Consider the following 7,859-nt stretch of genomic DNA (forward strand, 5'->3'; position numbering starts at 1 on the left):
TTAAATCTGATCGTCCTTTTCCTCCATTGGTTGCCAGTGGAAACAAGCACATTTAAAAAGAGCCTGCGCTTACTCTTTGCAGTCTATCTGACAAAGGCCAGTAGGGCTGATATACATTCAAAAGCAAAATGTGTCCAGCTGTTAGCACTTTGCTGATGAACAGCTTCTCCGTTACACTTCTTTCTGTCCTAATCTTGGAAAACACCAGGATATTCTAGCCAGCTTTTAAATTACCTGGGGGATTTATTTTGTAATTGTCACACAGACTAGAAACCCAGGTGATGGGATGGACCCAGGTGCCTTTTTGCAAATGATTTATAGAACTGAATTGCAGTTGAAACAATGAAGGATTATTCACAACTTTTCCTTTGAAATCTTGTCATACTAGCCGAATATTGACAAAATAACTCTCTTCCCATATTCAGTATTCTTTGTCTACTTTGTTATAAAATCATTAGACTCGTCCTTTAGACCACAGACTATTTGCCATTGTGAAGGGGAATTCTGCAAGAGAGCGCCTTGATTTGGGTTGAGTTTCTATGTAACCCTGTGGTCAGCTATCAGAACAGAAAATGAATAAGTTTGAGGAGTGGAAGAGGAACAATAGGAAACCCAGTAAACCAGTCAGCTTTTATCTACCATGGTGTTCACCTAATGCCACTGTGGTTTCCCTTTTTTGACCGATGTAAGATCAGGACACACAGAACCTACCAAAGCGTACCCATTATTTCAGGTTCCGTTGCCGAGCCTTTCCCTCTGCTGGAAGACAGGACCGTGTTATCACTAAGCTATCACCAGGCTTGATTTAATTGCAAATTGAAGAGGCTTCTGTGGCAGCAGTTGGATTTGGACCAGGCTCTCAGGAGGAGGTACATGGTCAGTAAACATCGATGCTCTTAATGTTTAGCTGAATCTATTTATTAAAGGGATTCTGAAATACAAGGTGGCTCTGTCAGCTGGAGCCAGTGCCTTAGGATTTCCTTTCAAGTCCTGTTTCCTAAATTTAAATTACCAGGGAGTAGCATGATGGGGTATCCTGGTAGAATATTTCAGATTGATGCGGCTTTCATGTTTTGGTCAGAATAAAAGCTTTTATGGACTATAGATACGACATACTACAATTACTGTTTTGGTGAGAGCCCAGATTTTTGGCAAAACTTTTGATGAGCAATGTCAACAAGCTCTTTTTACTTCTCTAGCAGTCTAAAGCCTTTGCTAAGATCACTCAATTCCTTGCCTTGTCAAGTCAGTTGGACTTGGATGTGAATTTGATTTTGTCTCTTTTATGAAATAAAACCACCATCAGTCAAAGAGTAGAGGACAGCTATGCTTTGCTTCTTGTGTCTGCCACTTTGCATTGAACACCGTAAGTCTCAAGGTAGCCTAGATGTCTGGGCAGCATTGCTGCTGTGCTTCTGAGAATAGCAGCAGCAGCCTTGAGAGTGTGAATCTATTTAATGTCAGGATTTACTGTGCTTGTTGAATGAAAAAAACAATGTTTATGCAGGTTGTTATATGGCATTTCTTGTTCTTGCTTGGCATTACTCATGTCATTTGCTTGTTCCCTTCAAAGACTTGTAGCTACTTGTTTGAACTGAGGGTTCGTGACAGGAGGAATCTGCTCACCGGAGAAACATGTGGCAGCTGTCTGAGGGCACAGCCCGTAAACTGCGGGCATGGAAGCTGCAACCAAGAGAGGAGATTCTCACCCCAGCTCTGCTGACGTCAGTGAGGCTTTGTCAGGTTGCATCATACAGTGACTGGCCTAGAGCTTTGGTTATAAAAAGGGTGGAGGAGGTGTTGGTTACAGGAACAGGGTCATTATCCGAACGATGCTTTGGCTTCGTAGGCATGACAACGCTAGGGGAATTTAATCGAGGAACGTGAACTCGGGGCACTAAACTCGGTGTCCTAACTCTTGTGTAAGCATGATTTACTCCTTGTGCACAGTAGATCTATCTATATGGATGGACACAGAGTATACCTTGCAAATGATGGCCATCATTTTAAGTGTGGAGCTTGCCAGGCACAGGGTGGGCAGGTGTAGTTATCAGAGCAAATGGCTTGTTACCGGCAAAGTTGATGTAAGCAAGGATCTCCAACTGAAAATATCCAGGTTCTGGCCTGCAGGAGACCTTTTCCTCCATAAATCCTCTTCTGATCTTAGAGATGTCTTTCCTTTCATAAGACTGAAAAAACTAGAGGGAGGAAGAGAATAGGAAAAGACCACCTTTATCCTTTGTTCCATGAGACCATCTAACAAAACAATGTTTGAAACCCTTGCTTGAGAGGGGTTCAAATCCATCAGGGGAGTACTCAGGCTGTAAACTAGATTACCTCATTGATGAAGAGATCTTAATCCTTCCATTTTAGATTAGATATTAGAAAGAAATTCTTTACTGTTAGAGTGGTGAGGCACTGGAACAGGTTTCCCAGAGAGGTTGCGGATGCCCCCTCCCTGGAAGTGTTTAAGACCAGGCTGGATGGGGCTTTGGGCAAAGTGGTCTAGTGGAGGGTGTCCCTGCCCATGGCAGGGGGGTTGGAACTAGATGATCTTTGAGGTCCCTTCCAACCCAAACCATTCTATGATTCTATGATTCTATTTCAGCTTTGAACCATGCTAACTCCTATGCATTTTAAGTCTTTCCACGTCAGAATACTGGAAGTTGCAGTTAGATGAGACTCAGATAGGTAAGTCCACTGTGGATTGAACTCAGTATGATCACAGCTGCAAATTGCTGCTGGGAAGGTGCAGGCTGGATGTTAGAAAAAAAATTTCATGAGGAGGGTGCAGCACTGGGACAGGTTGTTCAGAGAGGTTGTGAAATTCTTGGAGGCTTTCAAGCCTTCATTTAAATGAAATCATTGCTGAATGAGTGTACTGTAGGCAGTAGTCTTGCTTCAGGGAGAGGTTTGATTAGGTGACCTTCAGAGGTCCCTTCCACCAACACTTCTCTGATGCTGTGAACAAAAAACACCTGAAACTCAGGAAAGTTAGACATATTGTGTTGTTAATATCTTTGCTCCTGAAAGGTTTAGCAGTGCTGGGGTGAGCGGCTAGTGCAGGGGAGAGGAGCAGAGGGGAAGGTATCAGATGGTGCCGGGGAAGGGAACTAGCTGTGGTGGGGCTGGGCCCCCCAGGAGTGGCTTTAGCAAAACGCTGGGGTGGGTGATTTTTGAGTAGTGAATTCACCACAAGACTAGAGGATTTCTTGAGAGGAGAGAAACTACTTGTGAATTCGAATTGAACTTAGGAAATAGACTCTGCTGGAGGGGAAAAAAAGAAGGAGAAGGGATGTTGAAAACATCTCTCCTCAGCAATTTGAAAGAGCTTCACTCCAGAACTGCCCATATGTTTAATTTTCTTGTTGCTGTTTTTTCCCCCCCAAAGTAACCATGACTTTTCATACTGACATGGTATATCTTGTTGATGGAAGAAAAGGTGAAGTAACCCCAAATGGGAAAAGCATTGCCCAGAATGAAATTTTTGTGGATTTTTTTGTTTTACTCCAGTCACATACATCTTTTTAAAAAATGTTTGTCCTAAGCCAAGTTTTTAGAATAATTTTTTACTCTTCCCTCAAACTGAAAACTCCATTATTTACCCAGCAAGGAGGAACTCCTGCCTGGTAGCGTATTAAGCTGTAACTCTGTTAACATGAACTGCAAAGAGACAGCTGCTACTTGGCAAAGCAGAAATATGGAGGGCTATGCCTGCAGATAGGAGGGGTGGATTTGAACAGGCAGTTGAGAGAACCAGCTTCAGGGTCTCAAAGGGTTTTAGCGCTCTGGAGCTGTTCCTTACCCCTAGCAAAGGAGTTCATTGGAAATAGGTATGAAATGGACCCCTTTGGAAAGATTTAAATGCTGGGATTCATAAAGGTATGTGATATACTGATATTATGAGTCCACTTTTGTAATAATAATTAAAAAAAATACACATACTATTTAAAGAGCTTTTGGCTAACTATGGATCCATTGAAAGACTTCATACAGTTCCAACTCTAGTCTGTGACAGCATTCAAGAAATAAATCCAACAGATAGGGAGAAAATATCTGTTTTTTTAACAACTGTTGCCAAAACAAACAAACCAACCAACCAACCAACCAAACAAACAAAAAACCCAAACCAAACTCCATAGTTATTTCAGGTATGTTGCACTGTTAGCAGAAAAAATTCTAAAGAAATATGGACCAGATGATACACAGTTTGCTGTCACCAGTTGGAGCATTTCCACAATTATCCATGGATGTGGGAAGCAGGTCCCTTGCTTAGCTCATAAAGAGCTAGAATTCTTGCCTCCCCTCACCTTAAAATAAAACCTGCATAGTCCTCTGCTTTGTAGCAATCTCTCTTTATGCTGAGAGGAGTTACAGATGGAGCAGAAGCAGAGACCCACAGAGAAGAGACAGTCTGATGAGAGAAGTGTGTCTTAATTCTATGCCTTGCTGCCTGATTAAAATAACGTGAGGATTGAAGCGTGCTTTTAGCAAGTACAATGAACACACAAGATTCTTGAATTGCTTCTGTCTAGCTTTTAAATGTGTCAATACTTGTTCCACTACTAGTCTTTTGTTTAGGAAATGCTCAGCTGCTGTCCCTGTAATTTAATTTCACTCCTGAGCCTTCGGCATCACAGAGCCATTTATTCCAGGTTCGATCTGAAATTGTGCTTGTGACCCAGGGATGTAGCACATGGTTCATGAACATCTTTGCTGATGGCTTTAAATAGAATTAAAAATTCTTAGCAAGATGCACAATCAAATCCCAGGCAAGGAAGAAGGCATGTACATCAGACACAGATGCAGGATTTAACTCTTAATGCACAGAGAAGTATATACTCCTCTTACTTCCTGAGGAGTATATGGTCCTCGGGAAAGAGGGGAGCTTTCCCTGCTTAATTGGATTCTGTATACAGCACAAGAAACCTCAGTCATTGCTTCAAGATTGCAAGTCCTCTGTGAGCTGCAAAATACCTTCTAGAAAGGCAATCAACCCTTAAATCTGAATATCTTTAGAAAGATTTTAGGCAGCAGAGAATCCATATTCTAAGAAAATAGCTCTGACGTCTAATTGTCTTCATAGCTAATGGTTTGTGCGTTATATTTAGCATTAATTTATCCAGCTCCAGCTTTGGTCTCCAGCTTTCATTATGCCTTTGGTAGATTAATAATCCATCCATTATCAGATGTTCTCTTCGTGTCTGTGTGGATCGGAACAGCTTCACCTTTTAACCTCCTCTTGGAGGAACTCGTATTGAGCTCCTTTGCGTCTGTCATGAGAACAGCGAAGTCTAGGAAAAGCAGCCCCAGAGTATTTGTTTTTCTGGCACTTTTGAGGGGGTATTGGAAACTGAAAAAGAGCAAATAGCAAAGCAAATGCTCAGCACCCAGCCACGGTGCTGTAGACAGCAGGAGTGAGGCGGGCACAGCCAACAGCCTGGTGCAACAGGGGTTTGCTGGCTATTTGAGGGAGACAGGTACTCGGAGAAGGATAGGCTACCTAGGGAGCTAACTGTTCCCCTCGATAACTGGTCTGAGCAGTGGGGCCATACAGAAGTCGAGGACAGGGCTGGAAAAATGTTGCAGTTGGGGACTGTAGCTGATCCACCAACAAGACCTGTGAGAGCAGTCCCTAAACTAGGCTTTGGCTCAGCTGTTAATGAGGCTGGATCATTTTCCATCAAACATTCCTCTCCCTCAGGATGATATTCCTCTGCTTTTATACCCACAGTTTGTGTTTTCTCTCTAGCAGCTAGAAGCCACCATAGTCGCCTTTAGCTGCTGTGTGGTAACTTTGCACGCATACAGCCTTTCTTAATGGTGGCTGTGAGACAATTCTCTTGTTCTCAGGTTCCTCCAAGCACTGCTTATTTATATCACAGGTTTAAAGCTGGTGCACAAGACAGTTGTGCATTTGGCAGGTGGTAATTTGGGATCTGTGGCCACTTGTGCCCCCCATATGCTTAGCCAAGGCTGGCTGGCATGTGTGCAGGGATATCTGGTTTTCTGTCCCTCTGCGATACAAGGCTGTTGTTTCAATCCCTGGTTGTGTCTCTGCTGCTGCTCCGTTGGTGCTAACCTATCCTTTCTGACATCTGCAAATTTTATAAAAACAACCAAATAAACCTCTCCCTTGAGATGGTGTGATAACATTTTACTTTCTCAGATATGTCATTTACATTTGAGCTACAATACGTTTGGTTTGTGTATTACTGTGGGTTTTAATCCAAATGTGCCAGTACATTGGTTTACAAAGGCTTATATACATTAGCACAGATTCCTTCATCTGCCAAGTTTGTAATTCATGAAAAATATAAAATGCATTTGTGTGCGAATGTACGTAACTTCAAATATTTCTGTTCAAGACAAAGTATATGGGGCTGATTAGAAAAGTGTGACTCAAAGGCTGCTGGAAGGGGGCAGATATAATGTGTTAGAGTGAACGTGTTTTCTTAGAAAACACTCCCAGGCCTTGTGATTGTATTGGATCTACATTTGCATAATAATCACCTTGTCTAACTACTTTTCAATAATGTGTGTTGATGAAAGGGTAATTTTCAATTCAGTGTTCTCCATGTTACTTAATTTGTATGGAAGTCAATAGGATTTTATTTTTTAAAGTGCAAATGATTTTGAATGTAATTCACTTTTTAAATTTATTTCTGTATTTCTTTATATTAGTTTTACTCAAGGACACTTTAAATACTTAGTCATCTTTTTGCAAAAATGAACATCCCTTTTATATCTAATTACACCCATTACACCTAATTGTTACACAACAGCCAGGGTTTAAAAGAAAAAGTGATGATAGGGCAATGTAGAAAGTATCAAAGAAAATCTTCCAGTGTAATCATTGAATTTTCAGATCCAACCCTCCAAAGGATGCCTATTGATTGTCCAGGGCAGTATATCGGTAAATCTGATTCCTAGCTTAGCAGGCAGGGCTTTTTCTATGGGACACTGTCACGTGGCCCTTGACATCTGCTCTGTACCAAGTCTGCAAGCTGTGGGTCTGAACCATCCAGCTTTGTGAAGGCACCTATCGCATGAATAAAGGTGGGTGCAGAGTCCAGTTGGTGTTGAGCACAGCATGATACCAGTGGGAGGAAAGTAATTCTGCATGGCTAGTTATTCACAGTGCAATTATAAATAGTACTTGCTGTCCTGCACAGCCTTAATCTAGCTAATACCTTGAAGAAACAAGGACAGTTTATTGTCTGACAAAAGGATCTGAAAAAACTTCCTAAAAGGTCCACTTATTTCTGGATGCAGATGAGCTGGAAGAGAGGGGGAGAAAAGGGCATCAGAAAGTATCACGTGTCACATACACACAACAAAGGACTTTTTCTTTCTTAGCTGCCTCATAGACAGGCAGAACTTTGTTCCTTTGTAGAAGTGGTAGTCCTGTATCACCTGTATTATGCCGCTTGCTTCCTCTGGGAAGCTTACAAGGCTGTATTAGTTCACCTATACCGTGAATAGTCACACGGAGGCAGATTTCAAGGTAGTGAATATTGCCATGGCCTCACTGAATCTCTGCTGAAAAACTCAGAGGTCATATCGAGCCTGTGCTGATTTTTAACACAGACATCATCTCTTTCTCCATTCCCACGTGTGGAGTGGAAAACAAGCAGTGTGTCAGTAAGCCCAGCCAAGAGCCAGAGTCACTCTGTGGCACAGCCCATGTCGGCCACGCTAATCTTTTCACAGCTGGAAATTGTGCATAAAAGGCTCTTTCTCCATCATTACTAATTGCCACACGCATGACTGAAGCAACCAGCAATGCCACTTACAGGATGGACTCAATCAGCGGGGTCGGTTGTTATGAGGTGGCTGGAATTTTGTACCCATTGGAT

This window comes from Balearica regulorum, chromosome 7 (assembly GCF_011004875.1).
Source record: "Balearica regulorum gibbericeps isolate bBalReg1 chromosome 7, bBalReg1.pri, whole genome shotgun sequence".
NCBI classification, from domain to species: Eukaryota; Metazoa; Chordata; class Aves; order Gruiformes; family Gruidae; genus Balearica; species Balearica regulorum.